Source organism: Otolemur garnettii, unplaced genomic scaffold (assembly GCF_000181295.1).
Source record: "Otolemur garnettii isolate 467f Iridium unplaced genomic scaffold, OtoGar3 scaffold00016, whole genome shotgun sequence".
Taxonomy (NCBI): domain Eukaryota; kingdom Metazoa; phylum Chordata; class Mammalia; order Primates; family Galagidae; genus Otolemur; species Otolemur garnettii.
The window spans coordinates 29760915-29783452 of record NW_003852411.1 but is presented as its reverse complement, the minus strand read 5'-3'; the positions used below and the strand labels follow the sequence as shown (position 1 = coordinate 29783452).

Here is a 22538-nt window from a genome sequence, read left to right as displayed (position 1 = left end):
AGTCTCCCCTGGAGGCGTGGTTCGAATCCCTCTTCTGACAAACTCACCTTTTGGCCCAGGCAACAGCCCGTGGCAACCCGCGACCTGCCTTCCTGCCTCGCGCCCTCGCCCACTCTCCAAGCTCCAGCTCCCTTGAGGCTCGCACCCCAAAGGCAGCGACTGCACAGGCCCATCTCTTCTTCCCGCCACGCGCTGGAGTCGCGTACCCGCAGCCGGCAGCACACATCACCCTTTGCCAGTTGCCATTGGGACTGACGCACTCCCGCCAGCTCACACGCCCCCTCACACTTGACCCTACGCCCGGGCGCTTCAGTACCTCACTGGCCACCTTCCTCGCTCTTGCCTGCCTTTCCCCTCCTACCAACACAGCTCATCCCTGCATTCTGTCCGACTCTGTCGCACGTTCCTCTCTCCGGCTCCTGCTGGGAGAACAGAGACTCGCGACTGGCTCTCTAAGCCCGCACACTTCTGCAACCGGAGGCACAATGTCCCTCCTATCCACCCACTGCCTCGGCCCCCGTCTGCCCATTCGGTTTTTGCCACACCCGACTGAGGCCCCCCTCCTCGCTAGACTGGTGTTCCCCAAGCTTCTTCACTGCAGCGCTCTCCCGGCTTGGACCTGACTTGGCACCAGGGCAACTGGAAGGCCCTCTCGCCAGACGCGAGGGAACCACCCCCCCCCCCCACCCCCCCCCGCACAGGGCCTGGCCAGAAGCCTGAGCCGGGAGAGATTGGCCCCAGGAATCACGAGCAGAAGCCCTAGATACCCGTGGCCGGACACGAACGCCGGGCCCCCGCCCTGACTTCTGCGCCGCACCGCTTCCCCCACGCGCCAAGCGGCTGCTGGTGCCAACCCCAAAGCCTGCTCGAAAGCCGGCTGTCGCTCGGCCACAGTGCTCTACTCCTTCCATCCCTTCTCGCGACCCTGCCTCCCACTCCACCCACTAGCCCGTAGTCCCACAACCCTATAGTGCGGGGCCCGCTGGCCAAGGAGCAGGAGTGAGGCTCACACTCGCTTGCTTGGTATCCATGCCTAAGCCGCGCTTGGGTCTGGCTGCGGTACCCGCGGCTCCTCTCCAGCTCCCTGGCTCCCACATACAAAACACGCAGGCAAGAAAGCCAATCAGCACGGAAACGGACCAGTCGGGGTCAGGATACAAACGTGGCGGTGGGGGGGGAGGGAGGGTGTTGGGGCCCTCCCGAGGGAAAGTGTGCCCTCAGCCAAGCTCGCCACACGTCCCCTGCCTCTATGGGCATCAGGGCTCCCGCCAGGGCCGGTCACTCTCCTGGCTTCCTCTGGCGACACCAACAACCCATCCGAAAGTCCTGGGCTGAAGGAAAAGCGCCAGACCTAGAGTCTGCTCGTCGTCCTATTCGCCCTGCGTCCGAGGGCCCTCGTGACTCGAGCCTGTCCTACTGGTCGCCCGTCGGCTTCCCCTGGACTGGACCCCTGGGGTGCGCTCCAACGCTTCCGACGGCCACAATAAACGATGACCGGGAGGGTACCACTGTGGGAGCCTGGGTAAGAGGACACCATTGGTGCATGGGTGGTTCAGTGGTAGAATTCTCGCCTGCCACGCGGGAGGCCCGGGTTCAATTCCCGGCCCATGCAGCCTGATGTCCCCTTTTGATTCCGCAGCCCCATGGCCCAGCGGAGTTCCAAGATGCCTCCCGCGTAACTCCCACTCAAGCCACGCGTGCCTCATCCGGCACGATCTCCACCCGCCAGCACAGCTTTCACCTCTGCCCCATTTCCCCCACCCCAGCAAACTGCTTGCCCACGCCTCCTAGATTCCCTTCTGGCTCTGCCACACTCCTGCCTCTGTCCTTTTTCTCTTCACTCACCTGCCACCGCCTTGGTCCTCACGCTCTGCTTGGCTCCAAGAATACCAACCGCCAGGCACCACACGCTGGCACCAGCTCTGGCGGCGCCTCTTCCAAAAGTGACATTTCTCCACTTTGCCTTGCTCTCTGGCTCCATTGACATGTTCAGAGTAGTGTGCCCTGGCTGTCAAACCCGTAGCGAAAGCAGCGAGTCACCTGAGACTAGCGGACACATCACATTCTCCTGGAGCGTCGCACAGTCAGGCATTAAACCACATGGGGACATCAAAAAGCACACGGATAGTGTCGTGGCATGTGCTCCAGGTCTGCACTCTGTGCGTCCCCCAGGTCCCCACGCAACATCCGCTCTAATCCAGGATCCGCAGCTTTCGCTCAGGCAGTTGCACATCCTTCCCTCGGGACTCTTCTACTCTCCGCCCCAAACACACACCTGACACTGTGAATGTCTGTCGTGGGGGGGGGTTCAGTTGCATCCCACACTCTTTTCGGATCTGGCCGAGACTGGTTCGTTGTCTGACACTCTCCGCCTTACCCTTCCCTGCTCCCCATCAGCCTTCATTCCCAGCCTCACTGGTTCCTCTGACCCCTCTAGTCCCCCCTTGCCAGTGGCGTGGGGGACGGGCTTGCCATTCTGAGACCAGACTGTGAGAGTTGAAAATGAAAGGTCCATGGCAAGTGGGCTAGAAGTCTACCCTGATGCCAACTCCCCACAGCCTGGACGGGTGGGTGTGGCTGTGCAGCCTTCCCAGTCGGCTTCCTCAATTTCCATCCTTCTACCTCCCCTCTCTCTACTTGGTGGGTCTAGCCTGCCTGACCTCTCAAGCCTCATTTTCATATCCAGACTACACAAAAAGACTCAGATAACGCAACAGTGGAAGATACAAATAATCCCTTTAAAATGTGGGGAAAGATCCTCCAAAGAAGACAGACCACAGGTATATGGAAAAAAGCAGAACATCACTCATCAACAGGGAAAGCCCCAAGCAAAACCACAATGTGATATCACCTGACTGCCATAGAATGATTGTCTGTTCTTAAAAAGACCAAAGATAACAGCTGCTGGCCAGGCTCTGGAGAAGAGGGAACTCTCACACACTACCCTGTTGTTAGGAATGTAAATTCCCACAGAAACAGAAAGAAAAAAATCCTAAAACTTTTGTGGGAACCCTTTATGAAAAGAAAGAAAAGAAAGAAAGGAAAGGAAAGGAAAGAAAAAGACCTGGAGTGTCTAAAGCAATTCTGAACACAAACATGGGAGTTGCAGGCATCACACTGCCTGACTGAGACTGTACTACAAAGCTCTAGGACAGGGGTCCTCAAACTTTTTAAACTGGGGGCCAGTTCACTGTTCCTCAAACCGTTGGAGGGCTGGACTGTAGGCCCTGGGATGAGTTGGCTGCTAAGCAGGACAGGCAGCAGTGGCAAAAATACCCAGCGGGCTGGATAAATGTCCTAGGTGGGCTGCATGTGGCCCATGGACCATAGTTTGAGGACACCTGCTCTGGGAACTCAAACAGCATGCAGACCCCTGGGACAGAAGACTGAACTCAGACATAAAGCCCCACATTCACAACAGACAACACATCTTCCACAAGGGCTGAGAGCCTGCAATGGAGAAAGGACAGGTTTTACAATAAATGGTTTTGGGGAAAATTGGACATCTACATATTGAAGGATGAAACTAGATCCCTATTTCTCTCCATATCCCCAAACCAAATTGAAATGGATCAAAGACTTAGATCTAAGACCAGAACTATGCAAGTACTAGAAGGAAACATTGGACAAATGCTCCAGGAAGTTGGTCTGGGTTTTGTGTAAGATGTCTGAAGCACAGGCAACTGAAGCAAAGAGAGATAGCTGGGGCCACAGCAACCTAAAAAATCTTGAGCTCAACAAAGGAGACAGTCGGGGTGGTGCCTGTGGCTCAGTGAGTAGGGTGTCAGCCCCATATACTGAGGGTGGTGAGTTCAAATCCAACCTTGGCAAAACTGCAACAACAACAACAAAATAATAAAAAAAAATAAAGTTAAAAAAAAAAAACAAAGGAGACAGTCAACAAAGTGAAGAGACAATCCACGATGGCAGAACGCACCTCTCATCTGACATCTGACAAGGGATTAAAAAGTAGAATGTAATCGCTTCTCAGCCTTTCGGCTAAGATCAAGTGTAAAAAGTAGAGTGTATGCTGAGCTTAAACAACTCAATGGCAAAGTAAAACACAACAATAATAGCAGAAAACAAACAAAGAAACAACCTCCCCTCCAGCAATGTGAGTCAAAACTAGACAAAAGATCTGAACAGGCATTTCTCAAAGGAAGACAAATGGCCAACAGACAGTATATGAAAAAAATGCTCAATGACACTAAACACCAGAGGAAAGCAAATTCAACCACAAGGTGATACCATCTGCCACCCCAGTTAACATCCATATATCAAAGGATACCTGCTATACTCATGTTTACTGCAGCACTATTGGCCTGAGCTAAACTAGAGAATGGACCTAAGCACCCAGCAACAAGTGAACAGATAAACAAGATGGGGTGTAGACACACCCTGTGGAATACTCTTGGGCCTTAGAGAGGCCTGGAATGCTGTTGTTTGCAGCAATATGGACAAAACTGGAGGTCCTTATGTTAAGTGAAATAAGCCAGGCACACGAAGAAAACTATGCGTGTTCTCATTCATATGTGGGAGCTAAAGAAGTTGATCTCTTGCAGGTAGAACCTGAGAAGGGTGCCAGGGAGTGGGAGGTGGGGGTTGAGCGTCTGGTGGGGAAGAGAAAGGGGGATTAAGAGGTATTGGCACTTGGGTACACACAGATAGATAGAAGGAATGAATTCTGAGTTCCCTTAGCAGATTAGAGTGAATTGAGTTAGTTAACAATGGTGTGGCTAATTCAACATGGCTAGAAGACTGGAAAGGTGTCCAATACATAGAACATGATAAATTGCCAAGGTGATGGATACCCTGACTGGATCATTACACATTCTATGTATGTACACACTAAGTATGCACACATACCATGTATCAATAAGAACATTTTTAAAAAACGAAGTCCAAGGCGGTGCCTGTGGCATAGTGAGTAGGGTGGTGGCCCCCTCACGGAGGGTGGCGGGTTCAAACTGGCCCTGGCCAAACTGCAACAAAAAAATAGCTGGGCGTTGTGGTGGGTGCCTGTAGTCCCAGCTACTCAGGAGGCTGAAGCAAGAGAATTTCCTAAGCCCAGGAGTTGGAGGTTGCTGTGAGTTGTGACGCCACAGCACTCTACCAAGGGCGATAAAATGAGACTCTGTCTCAACAAAAAACAGACAAACCTCCCAAAAAACAACGAAATTGGTTTCTCACACCTCTGCCTCCCTCGCATGCCTAGCCCCATGCCCCGACTCCCACAGGCTCCACTCCCCGATCTCGATCAAAGCCACAGACACGCGTGGAGCCCAATCCAGGGCCAAGACTCCGTGGAAAAGCCAGAGCGCTTTCCAGCCTAAGTGGCGATGTTCCAGACCGCAAGTCCTTGTCTTTTGGGCGCAGATCCCCGGGCAGGGACAGAAGTGGCCCGTAGCCACGAGGCTTGGCCTGGAAATAAGAAACAGCGCTGCCTGAGAATCCTTGCCCCGCCAGCGGTCAGAAGCGAGTGGATGAGTATGTGTTGACGACTGCATGTGTGTGCGTGCGTGCATGTATGTGGCGCTGGCTCTATGGTCCAAGAGTCTGCTGGCGGCCACGGAAAGAGGAAGGCTAGAGTGGCCAATCGGGTTGGGGCTCAGGGCTGAGAAAGAATGGGAGCGAGGAGGCGAGCATCAGGCAGGGCAGATGGGCTGAAGAGCAGGCGCCAGGGTTCAGGCTCACGTGGAGGGCGCCGGAGGTGGTGGCTGGGAAGCGGGAGAAGCGAGCCAGCAAGCGAGCGTGTTGGTCAAAAGTGAGGTGCGAAGGCGATGGGAAGGCTAGGAGACAGCAGCGGGTAAGAAGAAAGACTTCCCTGACCAGGAATAGAATCTGGGCTGCAGCGGTGAGAGTACCGAATCACTACTAACCCACCAGGGAGCGTCACCCAGAGCGCCAGGCTTTCGCCTCCTGGACCCAGCGCCAAGTTGGTAAGCTCTCGGCGCTACCCCGACCCTGCTTGGGTTGAAAAGAAAGACCAGCCGCCCTCGGTCCCTGGCAATCCCCTTGCCCCGGCAGCTTTCCTCCGGCTTGCGGCACCTTCCACGCCCAGCGCGCCTCCTTCCCCTACGCACGCAAGCACGCAGACACAGCCCAAAGCTAGGTACCTTGACCTACCTGCGCAAAAGGTCAGTCCAGTGCGTTAACAAGGAATCGAACCCAGGTCAACTGCTTGGAAGGCAGCTATGCTCACCACCATACCACCAGTGGCACTGGTAGCCCCACCACCTGAACTAGCAGGTCGCCCACACCCGATGCAACCCTGCCCCGACGCCGCGCCCGCCCGCAGCTCCGCGCTGCCCACCGGCCAGGCTAGGCCATCTCGCGCCACACCTGCGCATGCCAGCGGCGCGGCTCCAGCCTCGGCTCCCTTGGCCCTCGCCTGCCTACCGACCGTCTTGCCTGTCTGCCTGCCTGCGGAGGATGGCACTATCGCTGCCTTACTGCTGCTGGTGGTGCAGGCTGGGCCCTCCACGGCTGCACGCCGCAGCCCTCCCGAGCTACCAGGCGCTCGGGTAGCCAGAGCCCTTCTTCACCAGGGGCCCGGCAATGCCATAGGCCCCACCCTCCGGGAACTCGCTCATCGGCCTTCCACCGGGGGTCCCGGGGTCCTGTGCGTCGTAGGGAGCCCATTCCGACTGGTCGAGCGCTGTGGGGGCACACTGAGGCGTCTCCGAGAATATGACCAAGCGCCCGGCGGAGAGGAAGGAAAGAGGACCAGGAGGGCGGTGGGTGGGTCAAAGAGGCGAGGGGAGCCAAAAGGGCCAAGGGGGTCTCCTGGGTAAGGAGAATGGCAAGGGGTGGGATGGAGAGGAGAGTATGGACGGGTGTGAGCAGGCCAAGCACAAGAGGGCGTCCTGTGCCTGCCTGGTTGCTCCGCGGAGAAGGGCGCTTGGTCGCTTGAGGTTGGGTTGGGAGCGGTGGCCAAAAAGGGCGACAAACTCCCCTGCGGGGAATCGAACGGCGGTCTCCCGCGTGACAGGCGGGGATACTCACTGCTATACTAACGACGAAGGCGGTGCCCGCAGCCTGGGCGCCCGACCCCTCTCTGAGCAGTCAAAGACTAGCTCGGCCTTCCTCTCCCTACCCACTGCAGGCGCTCAGCACCTGCCCGACGTCCAATCTCACCCTTACCGCCGCCACCATCTACACTTCAAATCCCAACCTCACTGCCCACCCCCTAACCCCCTGGGCGAAGCCAACTTGCCACCACTCCCACAAAGCACCCTCTGATCGCACCCGGAGCCAGACTCTGACGGGTACCCCGGTGGAGTGGATCCTCCGTGTGCGTCCTCCCTGCTGCGTCCAGCGTGGGGATCGCTCCTGCATGAGGAGGGACTGGCGAGTGAGCAAGGGGGCGACAAGGCGGTGGGCACGCAGCGCTCACGAGAGCCATTGAGGGGAGGTGCGGGTGAGGGCTGACGGCAACTGATGGCCAGACGCTGCTGGGCTGGGTCCGGGCTGGAGGAATGGGACGTCGGCGCTGAAGCCAGCGGGTCAGCTCAGTCGGCTCCCCCTCTGCTGATGCGCGGGGTCGTTTAGTTTGCACACCAGGAAAGCCGCAGGCCAAGGGCGCGGGCGCCACACAGCCAGGCGTGGGGCATAGTATCTAAGCCGGTGGTCAGGATGGCCGAGCGGTCTAAGGCGCTGCGTTCAGGTCGCAGTCTCCTCTGGAGGCGTGGGTTCGAATCCCACTCCTGACAAGCTTGCATTTTGGCCTAGGCAACGCCCGTGGCAACCCACGACCAGTTGACCCTGCTGTCCTCCCTCGCCCACTCTCCAAGCTCCAGCTTTCTTGACGCTCGCGCTTCAAACGCAGTGACTGCACAGGCTCACCCTTTCTTCCTGCCCACACGCTGGAGTAGTACAGACGCTCCGGTACTGGCAGCTGTCAGCACCCGTTACTCTCTGCCAGTTGCCATTCAGACAGACGCACTCCCCGCCAACTCAAACACGCCCTCACTCTTGACTCCACGCCTGGGCGCCTCAGTATCTCTCTGGCCACCTTCCTCGCTTTCCCCTGTCTTTCCCCTCCTGCCAACACAGCCTGCCCCCACCTTCGGCCGGCTCTGTCCCCCATGGAAAGCTCCCCTCCGACTCCTGACGGACGAATGGCGACTAACGACTCAGGACTCGGGACTCGCTCTCTGAGCAGGCACCCTTCTGCAACCGGAGGCACACGGTCCGATAGTCCCTGCTTTCCACTGACCACTTCGGTTCCTGCCTGCCCATTCCGTTCTGGCCACACTCTACGGAGGTTGCCCTCCTCCCTGGACAGGTGTTCCGCAATCTTCTTCACTAAGCGCTCTCCTGGCTTGGCCCTGACGGTCCGCACGCTGGCAGACGGGACACCTCCTCGCCAGACATGGGGTGGGGGGGAGGAGGAAACACGCACAGGGCCTCAGGCTGGGAAACCTGAGCTGGAAAGATTGACCCCAGCAGTAGCGAGCAGAAGCCCTAGATACTCGTGGTCGGACCACGAACGCCGGGCTCCGCCTGGACCACTACTGCGCCACACCACTTCACCATGCACGAAAAGGCTACCTGGGCCCACCCTAGAGGCTGCTAGAGAGCCGGTTGCCGCTCTGCCATAGTGCTCTACTCCTCCCATCCCTCCTCGCGCCCCTGCCTCTCATTCAGCCCACTTCCCTCTCCCACCACTCACCCGGTGGCCCCACACCTCTATAGTGCAGGGCTACTGGCCAGGGAGCAGGAGGGAGGCTCAAACTCTTTCGCTTGGCGTCTATGCCTGAGCTGTGGCTCGGCCGTGACGGCGGTATCCGCGGCTCCTCTTGAGCCCTCTGTTTCTCGCACACACAGCATGTAGGCAAGAAAGCCAATCAGCGCCGATAGGGACCGATGGGGTCAGGATCCATGTTTGTGGTTGGGGTCTGGTTCTGAGCATGCCTGAGGGAAGGTGTGCGCTCAGCCAAGCTCGTCACACGTCTCCTGCCCTGATGAGCATCAGGGCTCCGGCCAGGGCTTGTCCCTCTCCTGGCTTCCTCTGGCGACACCGACAGCCCATCCGCAGTCCTGGACGGCAGGAAAATCGACGGAGCTGATAAGTCCGTCTGTCGCCCTATGCGCGCGTGCTCTGTGCCCTAGGCTCGACGTGACCAGGGCCTATCCTACGGTCGCCCGTTGCTTCCCTTCGACCAGGCCCCTGGGGGCGCGCTCCAACGCTGCAGATGGCCACGACAAGCCAGGACCAGAGTCCAGGCGGCTACACCTGTGGGAGCCTCTGGAGAAGTCTACCACCGGAGCATGGGTGGTTCAGTGGTAGAATTCTCGCCTGCCACGCGGGAGGCCCGGGTTCGATTCCCGGCCCATGCAACCTGTTGCGTTTTGGTCCCGCAACCCTGATGCCCACCGGCGCTCCACGCTGCCTTCCTGGTGGTTTCCGCTCCATCCATTTGTGCCCGGTCCAGCCCCAGCTCCGCCCACCAGGAAATCTTTCACCTCTGCTCCTCCACCAGAGTGCTCCCTCCTATCAAACTGCTTACCCATGCCTCCTAGACTCCCTTCTCGCTCTGCCACACACCTGCCTGGGTCCCTTTTCCCTTCACTCACCTGCCAATGCCTCGTTTGCTACGCGTCTCTTGCTTCCAGGAATACCGACAGCCAGGCACCATACGCTGGCACACGCTCTCGCCAGGCCTCTTCCTGTCGCATTTCTCAACATTGCCTTGCTCCCCGGCTCCCCATACTTAGTTGGAGAAACGTGCCCTGGCTGCCCCTTTGCGAGCACAGCGAGTCTCTTGAGACTAGTGGACACATCACATTCTCCCGGAGGATCCCATGGTCAGGCATTGAACCACATAGGAACATGGAAAAGCACATGGATAGTTCGCGGCACGTGCGCTAGGTGTGCGCTCAGGGCGTTGCGCTTATGCACTACACGCGTTTCCCAGGTCCACATGCAACACCCACCCTAATCCAGGATCCGCAGCTTTGGCCCAGGTTCAGGCTGTTGCACATCTTTCCCTCTGGTCTTTTCTACTCTCCGCCCCAAACACACTTGACCCTGTGAATGTCTGTGCTTACAGGGGTCCAGTTGCATCCCATAGCCTTTTTGGATCTGGCCCAGACGGGCTTGATTTCACACGCTCTCCGCCTTACCATTCGCTGCTCCCCACCAGCCTTCACCCCCCAGCCTCACTGGTTACTCTGAACCCTCTAGTGGCACAGCACCTTCGATCCTCACCGGTAGCATCGAGGTGCTGGATGGGATCCACTCTGAACACACGGTCTTCCATCTTGGATCTTGTCTGGACCAGAGCCCAGTCACACAGGCCTGCCATCTGCCCATCCTGCCACCCACCAGAGGAGGCTTCATTCCCTTACCTCCTCCTGTGCCCCTCCCCACGTTCCTCTCACACATCCCCCCTCTTCCCCTGACTGCCACCAACACATGCTCACCCAGACACACTCCCCCCACTGGAGGGTGCCAGGACACCCCAGACCCCTGCAGAGGCTCCACCTGACTGGCCAGCTTAACTCTCAGATCCTTCCAGCAAGTCCTGAGCTGCACCCTGACACCCCTGACTCCTTCTTTCACCTCTCAGATACTGTAAAACCTGCCACATCCCCACCACACCACACCCCAATTCGCCCCACCTCACCCTCAGCACTATGTGCAAGGGCTGTATCCCCCTTTTTGTGCCATGCCTTTTGCCCTAGCCTGTGTGAGATGCCAACCCCGAGACCCCAGGAATGGACACCTACATCTGGCACTGTCACTCACCCACCCCCTAGAGGACCTCCAGTGGTGATGGCAAGGTCCTCTGTCCATAGGGGCTCAGTCTGCACAGGATACTAAGGGCGTGCTATGCTGGCCAACATCACACCAAATATGTGTGCACTTCATCGGGCATCAGCTAGGCCTGTGAAGAAAGCAGGCTTTCCTGGTGGGAAGTAGGCTGACCTCTGCAGTTTACTTTGGGGAGTAGACACAGAATAGGAAGGATAGACATGGCCATAGGTAGCAGGTCCATTGGTGGACACTTGGGTAAGGCAGGAAAAGGGGAAGATCAGAAATGGAATCTTGGCATTAGGTGTAGGCTCCTTTTTGGTGTGTTCCTGGCTTGCCATTCTGAGATCAGACAGAGCACCAAGAATGTCAGGTCGGCTAGAAGTCTACCCTACCATGCATCTCCCCACAGCCTGCACGGGTGGGCGTGGCTGTATGGGCTCCCAACTAGCTTCCTCAATTTTCTTGCTTTCACCCCTCCCCCCTTCTGTCTGGTGGCTCTAGCCTGCCCCACCTCTCAAGCCTCATTTTCACATCCAGAACACACAAAGGGACTCAGATAACTCGACAGTGGAAGATACAAATAATCCCTTTAAAATATGGAGAAAGATCCTCCAAAGAAGACAGACGACAGGTATATGGGGGGGGGGGCAGAACATCACTTAACAACAGGGAAAGCCCCAAGCAAAACCACAATGCGATATCATCTGACCATCTGAATAGAATGGTTGTCTATTCTTAAAAAAACCCGAAGGAACAGCTGCTGGCTCTGGAGAAGAGGGAACTCTTACACATTACACTGTTGGTGGGAATATAAATTCCCACAGAAACAGAAAGAAAAAAATCCTAAAACTTATATGGAAACCCTTTATGAAAAGAAAGAAAAAAAGAAAGAAAAGTAAAGGAAAGGAAAAGATCCAGAGTGGCCAAAGCAATCCTGAACACAAAGATGGGAGTTGCAGGCATCACACTGCCTGATTGAGACCATACTACAAAGCTCTAGGAACTCAAACAGCACACAGACCCCTGAGACAGAAGACAGAACCTAGAGATAAAGCCCCACATTTATAAGCAATGCACCTTCCATGACAGGGCTGAGAGTGTGCAGTGGGAAAGGACAGTCTTTACAATAAACGATGTGTAGGGGGGTGGAAACTGGACTCCTATTTCTCTCCATATCCCCAAGCCAAATTGAAAAAGATCAGACTTAGATCTAAGACCAGAATTTTGCAGGTACTAGAAGGAAACATTGGACAAATGCTCCAGGAAGTTGTCTGGCAAAATGGTTTTGTGTAAGACGTCTGAAGCACCAGAGGGTTGCCTTTTGTGTAAGGCAACCAAAGCAAAGAGAGATAGCTGGGGCCACAGCGACCTAAAAAAGCTTCTCCTCAGCAAAGGAAACAGTCAATAAAGTAAAAAGACAACCCACAGAATGGCAGAAAGCACCTGCAAACTATACATCTGACATCTGACAAGGGAATAACAAGCAGAGCCTATGCGGAGCTCAAACTGCTCAATGGCAAAGCAAAACGCAACAATAACAGCAGAAAACAAACGAACAACTGCCGCCCCAGCAATGTGAGCCAAAACTGGACAAAAGATCTGAACAGGCATTTCTCAAAGGAAGACATACAAATGGCCAACAGACAGGTATATGAAAAAAATGCTCAATGACACTAAACATGGGAGGAAAGCAAATCCAAAGCACAAGGTGATACCATCTGCCACCCCAGTTAACATTGCCGGCATCCTAAAGACAGGCAATAGCAGATGCTGGCCACGATGTGGCAAAGGGGAAAGGACGTCCTCCCCACATCATTGGTGGTGGGAATGTCAAATCCTACAGCTTCTGCAGAGAACAGTACGGGATTTCTCAGAAACCTCAAACTACAGTTTAAGGTAGATTCCACTACATTAGAATCCAGTAGTTCCATTGGATTTGGCATGTATCCAGAGGGACAGAAATCCGTATATCAAAGGGTCACCTGCACACCTACATTCATGTTTACTGCAGCACTATTGGCCCCAGTGAAACCTGGGAATGGACCTATGCGCCCAACAACAGGTGAACTGATAAACAAGATGGGGTGTAGACACACCCTGTGGAATACTATTGGGTCTTAGAGAGGCCTGAAATGCTGTCATTTGCAGCAATATGGATAAAACTGGAGGTCACTATGTTAAGTGAAATAACCCAGGCACATGAAGAAAACTATCCGTGTTCTCACTCATATATGGGAGCTAAAGAAGTTAATCTCTTGCAGGTAGAGCCTGAGAAGGGTGCCAGGGCATGGGAGGTGGGGCTTGATTGTCTGGCAGGGAAGAGAGAGGGGGAATAACAGGTATTGGTTCTTGGGTACACACAGATAGAAGGAATGAATTCTGAGTTCCTGCAGCAGATTAAAGTGAATCTAGTTAATCAACAATGCCCTGTTTATTTCAACATGGCTAGAAGACTGGAAAGGTGTCCAACACATAGGGAAGATAAATAGCCAAGGTGATGGAGACCCTGACTCAATCATTACACATTCTATATATGTACATACTAAGTATGCACACATGCTATGTATCAATAAGAACATTTTTTAAAAAAAGAAATCCGTTTCTTACACCCCTGCCTCCCTAGTACCTAGCTGGAAGGCCCGGCTCCCACAGGCTCAGCTCCACTCCCCAGTTTTGGTCAAGGCCACTGACCCTAAGGAGCCCAATCCCCGCCGGCAATCCTGGCCTGGCACCTAGTGGAAAAGCCAGAGCGCTTTCTGGCCTAAGTGGCGAAGTCCCAGACCACAGGCCCTCGTGCAGGTGGGCGCTGATTCCCCAGCAGTGACAGAAGTGGCCCGTCACCCACGAGGCTTGGTTTGGAGGAAAGAAATAGCACTGCTGGAGAGTTCTTGCCCATTCGGCGGCCAGAAGCGAGTGGATGAGTATGTGTGGACGACTGCATGTGCATGCGTGCCTGCGTGCCTGCGTGTATGTGGCGTTGGCTCTGTGGTCCGAGAGTCTGCGGGCGACCACGGGAGTAAGCAGACTATGGAGGCTAGTCTGGATGGGGCTCGGGGCTGAGGAAGAATGGGAATGAGGTGGCGAGTGGGGAGGGACCAAAAGGCCAGATGGTCAGAGGGGCAGGCGCCAGGGGTCGGGCTGCACGTCGAGGGCCCAGGAGGTGGAAGAAGTGAGCGAGTCAGCTATTGAGCTTGTTGGTCAAAGGAAGGAGCGAAGGCGCCGTTAAGACTGGGAGGCTGCAGCGTGCAAGAAGAAAGCCTTCCCTGACCGGGAATCGAACCCGGGCCACGGCGGTGAGAGCGCCGAATCCTAACCACTAGACCACCAGGGAGTCACAACTATTACCCCAGGATTGCGTCTCCTGGAGCCAGCTGCTTGCCAAGGTGGCAAGCGCTGGGTGCCACCCGGAAGCCTGGGACCTGCTTAGGTTGAAAATAAAGACCAGCCGCCCGCCGCCCCCTGGCAATCCGACTGCCCTGGCAGCTCTCCTCACGCTTGCAGCCCCCTCCAACCCCCGGTGCCTCCTTTTTCTATGCAGGCACGCAAACAAAAGCCAAGGCCAGGCACCTTGACCTACCTGCGTAAAAGGTCAACCCATTGCGTTGGCCGGGAATCGAACCCGGGTCAACTGCTTGGAAGGCAGCTATGCTCACCACTATACCACCAACGCCACTTGGTACCAGCTGTCCAGCCACAACAGCCCCGGGATGCCGCCGGTGCTTCACCCTCGCCGGGGATCCCTGCCCCAACGCCGCGCCAGCCCTCAGCTCCGCCCTGGCACCGCGCAGGTAGAGGCCGTCCAGCGCCCTATCTGTGCAAGCCCAGCTTCACGACTCCAGCCCCCCTTCTCCAGTCACCGCGTGCCTGCCTGTCTGCCTGCCGGGGATGGCGCTATCGCTGCCTTGCTCCTGCTGGCTCGGCCCTCCTCGGCTGCAGACCTTCTCTACCAGGGGCCTGTCCAGGCTAAAGCCCGCACACCCAGGGGAATCGTTCATCGCCTTTTCACGAGGGTCGCCAGGCGCTGTGCGTCGTAGGGAGCCCATTCCTACTGGTCGGGCGCTGTGGGGGCGCGAAGAGGCAGCTGTACGTTAAGCAACTAAGGAGCTGGCAGGGAGGAAGGAAAGAGGATCAGGGGGGCGAGGAGCGACATCAAAGGAGCTAAAGGGGCCAAGGGAGTCTCCAGGGTAAGGAGCATGGCGGGGGAGGGGTGTTGGCACGTGTGTGGGGGGTGAGGTGACCAGACGCCCCGCTTTTGGCAGGACAGCCCCGATTTTTAACAATTTGTCCCGCGTCCCACGGCTTTTAAAAAAAGTCCCGATTTTTGGAAAGCATGCATGACAAACTAGGGAAGGGCGGGACAACGGGAAGGGAATATACGGTTTTCGGCTGCTGAAAAGGTTAATGTAACTCCATTTGGGAATGAAGAGGTTAATGTAACTTCATTTGGAAAGAAAAGGCTAATGTAAACTCCCTATTCCCCTCCTGGGCAAGGTCGCCCAGGTGGACAGGCGCCTTACTCCTTTGAGCCACAGGCTCCGCCCTATGCATAATTTTTTTTAATGTATTATATTTGTAAATTGTACTTATGTTGAAATAAAAAATATATATATTACAATACTATTTTTGCATTCTATGAAAATTTTTGTTGCTCCATATAGACCAAATTTTTAATTAAGAACACCCCCTCCCCCACCCCTAGTCAATGGTGTCCCGCTTTACCAATGTTAAAATCTGGTCCCCTTAGTGTGGGGGACCCGGGCAGGTCAGGCACAAGAGGGCGCCCTGCGCTTATCTAGCCGGAGGGCAGAGAAGGGCCTTTGGTCTCTAAAGGCTGGGTTGCCGGCTGTGGCCAAAAAAGGTAGCATCCTCCCCGTCGGGGAATCGAACCCCGGTCTCCCGCGTGACAGGCGGGGATACTCACCACTATACTAACGAGGACAGCGGTGACCGTGCACTGGACACCCGCCCCCTCTGCAAGCTTCAACGCCTAGCTCTGCCTTCCTACCCTTGCTTACCGCAGGTTCCTGGCACCTGCCACCCGTCCCAGCCCAAACTCGCCACTCGGCCACCCCTACTCCCAATCCCAACGGCACTGCCCACCCCCAACCGCGTGGGTGAAGCCAACCTGCCGCCACTCCCAACAAAGCACTCTCCTACCCAACCTGAAGCCGGACCCCGACTGGTACACCGGTGGATTGGAACCTCCCAGTGCGTCCTTCCTGTTGCCTCCTGAGCGTGGACGAAGAGGGGCGGGCGAGCAAAGAAGGGGCGACGAGGTGGTGGTTGCGTGGTGCGCAGGAGCCTGCGAGGGGGAGGCGCGGGTGGGGGCTGGCGGCAACTGATGGCCCGACGCTACCCAGCTGTTTGCGGGCTGGAGGGATGGGACGTCGACGTGAAGCTGGGTCAGCTAACTCATCTCGCTCTCTGCCGACGTCCCAGGTCATTTCGCTTGCGCACCAGGAAAGTTGCTGGCCATCGGCGCGGGCGCCCGCAGCCAAGTGAGGTGCGTCGCACCCAGGCCAGCCGTCTGGATGGCCGAGGGGTCTAAGGCGCTGCGTTCAGGTCGCAGTCTCCCCTGGAACCATGGGTTTGAATCCCACACTCGACAAGCCCACCTTTTGGCCTGGGCGACAAGTCGACCCTGCCTTCCTGCCTCTCTCGCCCAACTCTCCGTGCTCCAGTCCCGGCTATGCGCGCCCCCCAAACGCAGCGACTGTACAAGGCTCAGCCTTTCTTCCTGCCCATTCGCTGGCCTCGCACAGACACTCCGATACCAGCAGTGACAGCATCCGTCACCCTCGGCCAGTTGCCATTCGGACAGACACACTCCCGCCAACTCACACGCCCTCTCACACTGGACCCCACGCCTGGGCGCTTCAACACCTCGCTGGCCACCTTCCTTCCTTTTCCCTGCCTTTCTCTTCCTGCCAACACAGCCCGCCCCCGCCTTCCGCCCGTCTCTGTCTCGCGTGACGAGCCCCCTACGTTTTCCCCTCCGGCTCCTGCCGGGCGAGCGGTGACTCACGACTCACGACTCTAGACTCGCTCTCTGAGCCCTCACACTTCTGCAACCGGAGGCGCACCGTCCGACAGTCCCTCCTTTCTATCCACTGTCTCGGCTCCCGCCTGCCCATTGCGTTCTCGCCAGAACCTGCTAAGGTCGTCCGCCTCGCTAGACTGGAGTTCCGCAAGCTTCTTCACTGCAGTGCTCTCTCGGCTTGGCCCTGACCGATTGCACGCGGGCAGCCGGACGACACCTCTCCAGACATAGCGGGTTCCGCCTACAGGGCCTGGCCGGGAAGCCCGAGCCTGGAGATATTAGCCCCAGGAGCCCCGAGTAGAAGCCCTAGAATCTAGGGCCTAGATTCGTGTGGCCCGACCATGAACGCCGGGCTCCCTCCGGGACCACCTCTGCGCTGCGGCTGTCTGGGTCCACCCTAGAGGCTGCTGGAAAGCGGGCTGCCGCTCTGCCAGAGTGCTCTGCTCCTTAATTCCCGTTCCCTCCCCTCCTCCTCCCCTACCTCCCACCCAGCCCACCTTCCACTCCACCGCCTAGCCCAGGGCCCCTCACCTCCATAGTGCGGGGCCACTGGCCAGGGAGCCGGAGCCAGGCTCGAACTCGCTCGCTTGATGTCTATGGCTGAGCCACGCATGGCCGTGGCGGCGGTATCCAAGACTCGTCCCCGCCTTCGCTGGCTCAGGCACACACACAGCACCGCAGGCAAGGGAGCCAATCAGCCCGGAAAGGGACCGGTCGGATCAGGATCCAGGTTTGGGGGTGCCCTTGGAGTCGTGGTCCCTTCGCGCCCGAGGGTAGGTGTGGGCTCAGCCAAGCTTGCTACACATCTCCGGCTCCGATGGACATGAGAGCGCTGGCCAGGGTTGGTCCCGCTCCTGGCTTCTCCTGGCTACACCTACAGTTCATCCCGCAGCCTTGCGCGCCAGGAAAAGCGCGAGACCTGGCCAGTCCGACCCTCGCCCTATCCGCGCCTGCTCTGGGCCCTAGGGCTCTCGACTTGACCCGAGCCTGTCCTACTGGTCATCTGTCAGCTTCCCTTCGAAACGGCCCATGGACGTGCTCTAACGCTACAGACGGTCACCACAAGCCATGAGCAGAGTCCAGGAGAGTACTGCTGTGGGAGCCTGTAGGAGACTGCCACTAGTGCATGGGTGGTTCAGGGGTAGAATTTTCGCCTGCCCGTGGGAAGCTTGGGTTCTATTCCCAGCCTATGCAACATGCTACCCACTTTTGGTCCTGCAGCCCCACTCTCGCAGCGCTCCACGCTGACCGTTGCGTGACTTCTACTCAAGCCACACCCGCCCCATCCAGCACGAGCTCGGCCGCCATCACAACTCTCACCTCTACCCTATTCTCGCCCCAGCAAACTGCTTGCCCTCACCTCTCAGACTCCCTGCTCTGCCACACACCTACTTCGGTTCCTTTTCTCTTCACTCTCCTGCCACCTCCTCATTCTTCACCGCTTCTGGCCTCCAGGATTACCGACAGCCGGGCACCACACGATGGAACCGTGCCCGCTGCGCCTCTTCCCTTCGCATTTCTCCACTTTGTCTCTCTTGCTGGCTCCCTCACTTAGTCAGAGAAGCTTGCCCTGGCTGCCCAACCCGTAGCGAGCACAGCGAGTCACCTGAGACTAGAAATCACATTCTCCCGGAGGGTCCCACAGTCAGGCATTAAACCACAGGAGGACATCAAAAAGCACACGGATAGTGTCGTGGCATGTGGGCCAGGTCTGCACGCAGTGAGTTTCGCTTACCCACCGGGCATCTCCCAGACCCCCATCCAACACCCACCCTAATCTAGGATCCACTGCTTTCATCCAGGTTGGGGCAGTTGCACATTTTTCCCTTGGGAATACATACCTGACACTGTGAATGTCTGTCCTTACAGGGGTCCAGTCGAATCCCATACCCTTTTCGGATTTGGGTCAGACAGGCTCGCTGTCTGATGCTCTGGGCCTTACCCTTCCCTGCTCCCCACCAGCTTTCACCCCCAACCTTACTGGTTACTCTGATCCCTCTGGTGGCATGGCACCTTCAATCCTCAGAGGTGGTGTGAGGGGCAGGCTGGAGACTGAGCCCCTATGGACAGTGTAGCTTCCCATCACCTCGGGAGGTCCTCTGGGGGTTGTGTTGTGGGTGGCTGGTGGTGATGGGTGTAGGTGTCCATTCCTGGGGGTGGCATCTCATATCACACATGCCAGGGCAAAGGGCATGGCACCAAAAGAGGGATGCAGCCCTTGCCCATACTGCTAGGAGTGGGCTGTGGTGAGGTGGGGTGTTGTGGATTTGCAGAGGTGGGAGAGGTGAAAGAAAGAGTCCAGGGTGTCTGGGAGCAGCTCAGGACTCCCTGAAAGGGCCTGAGAGTGAAGCTGCTCAGTCACTGGGGGCTTCTGCCAGATAGGATTCTCTCTCAACACACTGCCTTCTGTCTTGGATCTTGCCTGGACCAAGCCCAGTCACACAGGCCACACTGATGTTTACTGCAGCACTGTTGGCCCGAGCTAAACTAGGGAATGGACCTCAGCACTCAGCAACAGTGAACAGATAAACAAGATGGGGTGTAGATACACCCTATGGAATACTCTTGGGCCTTAGAGAGGCCTGGAATGCTGTCGTTTGCAGCAATATGGACAAAACTGGAGGTCCTTATGTTAAGTGAAATAAGCCAGGCACATGAAGAAAACTGTGTATGTTCTCATTCATATGTGGGAGCTAAAGAAATTAATCTCTTGCAGGTAGAGCCTGAGAAGGGTGCCAGGGAGTGGGAGGTGGGGGTTGATTGTCTGGCAAGGAAGGGATAGAGGGAGTAAGAGGCATTGGTTCTTGGGTACACACAGATAGAAGGAATGAATTCTGAGTTCCCTCAGCAGGTTAGAGTGAATCGAATTAATTAACAATGGCGTGGCTAATTCAACATGGCTAATTCAACATGGCTAGAAGACTGGAAAGGTGTCCAACACTTAGGCATGATAAACAGCCAAGGTGATGGATACCCTGACTGGATCATTACACATTCTATGTATGTACCGCTAAGTAAGCACACATATAGTGTATCAGTAAGAACATTTTTAAAAAACAAAATCCATTTCTCACATCCCTTTCTCCCTGGATCCTAGCCGGAGGCCCCGGATCCTACAGGTTCTACTCCCCTATCTCAGTCAAAGCCACAGACACGCATGAAGCCCAATCCTGGGCCGGCACTCGGGGCCTGGCACGCTGTGGAAAACCAGAGCACTTTCCAACCGAAGTGGACTCAGACTCAGGCCCTCGTCCAGGTGAGCGCTGATCTCCAGGCAGGGACAGAAGTGGCCGGTCAGCCACGAGGCTGAGCTTGGAAGAAATAGCGCTGATGGAGAATCCTTGCCCATTCGGTGGCCAGAAGCGAGTGAATGAGAGTGTGGACGACTGCATGTGTGTGCGTGCGTGTGTGCATGTATGTGTGCATACTGTGTGTGCATGTAGCGTTGGCTCTGTGGTCTGAGAGTCTTCTGGCGGCCATGGTAGGAAGCAGGCTGTGGTGACCGGTCGGCTTGGGACTCAGGACTGAGGAAGAACAGGAGCGATGAGGCGAGTGTCGGGCAGAGTAGATGGGACCTAAGGTGTTCAAGCCTGGCCAGATGGCCGGATAGGCTGAGGGGCAGTCGCCAGGGCACGGGCTCACGGGCTCACGGGGAGAGCGTTGGAGGTGGTGGCTGGGAGGAGGAAGAAAAGAGGGAGCTAGGGGTCAAAACGCAGGTGCAAAGGTACCGGGAAGACTGTGAGGCAGCAGTGCTCAAGAAGAAAGACTTCCCTGACCGGGAATCGAACCCGGGCCGCGGCGGTGAGAGCGCCGAATCCTAACCACTAGACCACCAGGGAGCGCTGGCTAGGATGCCAGGGTAGCACCTGCTGGACCCAGCGCCACCGTGGGACGCGATCGGCGCTACCTGGGCGCCTGGGCCCTGCTTGGGTTGAAAATAAAGACCAGCCTCCCTCGGCTCCTGGCAATCCGCGTGCCCTGGCGGCTCTCTTCCCACTTGCGGCACACTCCCAGCCTCGCGCGCCTCCTTCCCCTACGCACGCACGGACGCACGCAGACACAAGCCAAGGCCACGTAACTGGACCTGTCTGCGCAAAAGGTCGACCTATTGCGTTGGCCGGGAATCGAACCCGGGTCAACTGCTTGGAAGGCAGCTATGCTCACCACTATACCACCAACGCCTCTCGGCTCCGGAAGCCCAGCCACATCTGCCGGGGAATGCAGCCCGCATGTAGCCGAGTCTCCGCGCCACCTTGCCCCGACGCCGCGCCCGCCATAGTCTCGGCTCTGCCACCGCGGCGGGAGAGGCCCACAGGCGCCCCATCTGCGGAAGCCCAGCATCCAGACTCCAGTCACCTTTCCCCTGACCCACGCCTGCCTACCGATTGACTTGCCTGTCTGCCTGTCTGTCTGTCTGCCTGCGGGATAGCGCTAATGCTGCCTAGCTCCTCCTGGCCACGCTCTCCTGGACTGCACGCGCCGCTTCCCTCCCCAGGGGCGGGATCCGTGGCCTGGCCCCCGGCTCGCCAGAGCACCTTCTCCTTGCCACAGCCCGCACCTGCCGGGGAGTCGCTCATCGGCCTTCCGCCCAAGGTCCCTGGGCCCTGTGCGTCGTAGGGAACCCATTCTGACTGGTCGGGCGCTGTGGGGGAGCGCCGAGGCGGCTCCGTATAGGCTACCAAGCGGCCGGTAGGCAGGAAGGAAAGAGGACCAGGAGGGTGGGGTGGGGATGGGTCAAAAAGGCCAGGGGAGTCAAAAAGGCCAACGGAGTTTCCAGCGTCAGGGGAATGGCAGGAGGCGGGGGTGGTGGAGGAGACTTTGGACAGGGGCCGCCAGGCCAGGCACAAGAGCGCGCCCTGCTCCTGCCTGGCTGGAGGGCGGAGAAGAGCCCTTGGTCGCTTGAGGCTGGGTTGAGTGTGGTGGCCAAAAAGGGTAGCAGCCGCCCCGTCGGGGAACCGAACGCCATTCTCCTGCATGACAGGCGGGGATACTCACCACTATAGTAACAAGGACGGCGGTGCCGGTGGCCTGGGCGCTCGAACCCTCTCCGAGACGTCAACTCCTTGCTCTGCCTTCCCTCCTGCCTACCACAAGCGCCGGTCACGTGCCCCCGGTCCAACGCCACCCGCACCGCGCCGCCGCCGCCACCTCCACTCCCAACCCAAACCTCACTGCCCACTCCCAACCCCGTTGTGGAAGCCAACCTGCCGCCACTCCCAATAAAGCACCCTCGGATCATACGGGGAGTCGAACCCTGACTGGATCCCAACCCTAACGGGATCCCGGTGGAGCGGATCCTCCCTACGGGTCCTCCCTGTTGCTTCCAGCGCCGGGATAGCGCCTGGACCAGGAGGGGCGGGCGAATGAGCAAGGGAGCGACAAGGCGGTGGGTGCGGAGCTCGCGCGGGAGCCAGCGAGGGGAGGTGCGGGTGGGGACTGGCGGCAGCTGATGGCCGGATGCGTCCGGCTGGGTCAGGGATGGAGGAATGGGACGTCGACACCGAAGCCAGCCTGTCAGCTCACTGGGCTCCCCCTCTGCCGACCTGCCGGGTCCCTTCACTTGCACACCGGGAAACTCACCGGCCAAAGGCTCTGGCTCCCACGCAGGGTAGCAGCCAGGTGAGAGGATCTGCACATAAAACCAGTGGTCAGGATGGCCGAGCGGTCTAAGGCGCTGCGTTCAGGTCGCAGTCTCCCCTGGAGGCGTGGGTTCGAATCCCACTCCTGACAACCTTG

The 22538-nt window shown here is 57.4% G+C and overlaps 9 non-coding genes across 9 annotated transcripts; 4 read left to right on the top strand and 5 right to left on the bottom strand.

Moving 5' to 3' along the window:
* The first annotated feature begins 1541 nt into the window (after positions 1 to 1541).
* On the top strand, positions 1542 to 1612 carry TRNAG-GCC. Its single transcript has one exon. It is a non-coding gene; the product is annotated as a tRNA-Gly (tRNA).
* Positions 1613 to 7629: 6017 nt separating this feature from the next.
* On the top strand, positions 7630 to 7712 carry TRNAL-CAG. Its single transcript has one exon. It is a non-coding gene; the product is annotated as a tRNA-Leu (tRNA).
* A 1559-nt stretch (positions 7713 to 9271) lies between these two features.
* On the top strand, positions 9272 to 9342 carry TRNAG-GCC. Its single transcript has one exon. It is a non-coding gene; the product is annotated as a tRNA-Gly (tRNA).
* A 4679-nt stretch (positions 9343 to 14021) lies between these two features.
* Positions 14022 to 14093, bottom strand: TRNAE-CUC. Its single transcript has one exon. It is a non-coding gene; the product is annotated as a tRNA-Glu (tRNA).
* Positions 14094 to 14360: 267 nt separating this feature from the next.
* On the bottom strand, positions 14361 to 14432 carry TRNAG-UCC. The gene has a single exon. It is a non-coding gene; the product is annotated as a tRNA-Gly (tRNA).
* A 1196-nt stretch (positions 14433 to 15628) lies between these two features.
* On the bottom strand, positions 15629 to 15700 carry TRNAD-GUC. Its single transcript has one exon. It is a non-coding gene; the product is annotated as a tRNA-Asp (tRNA).
* A 4869-nt stretch (positions 15701 to 20569) lies between these two features.
* TRNAE-CUC lies at positions 20570 to 20641 on the bottom strand. The gene has a single exon. It is a non-coding gene; the product is annotated as a tRNA-Glu (tRNA).
* A 270-nt stretch (positions 20642 to 20911) lies between these two features.
* Positions 20912 to 20983, bottom strand: TRNAG-UCC. Its single transcript has one exon. It is a non-coding gene; the product is annotated as a tRNA-Gly (tRNA).
* A 1466-nt stretch (positions 20984 to 22449) lies between these two features.
* On the top strand, positions 22450 to 22532 carry TRNAL-CAG. The gene has a single exon. It is a non-coding gene; the product is annotated as a tRNA-Leu (tRNA).
* The last annotated feature ends 6 nt before the right edge of the window (positions 22533 to 22538 follow it).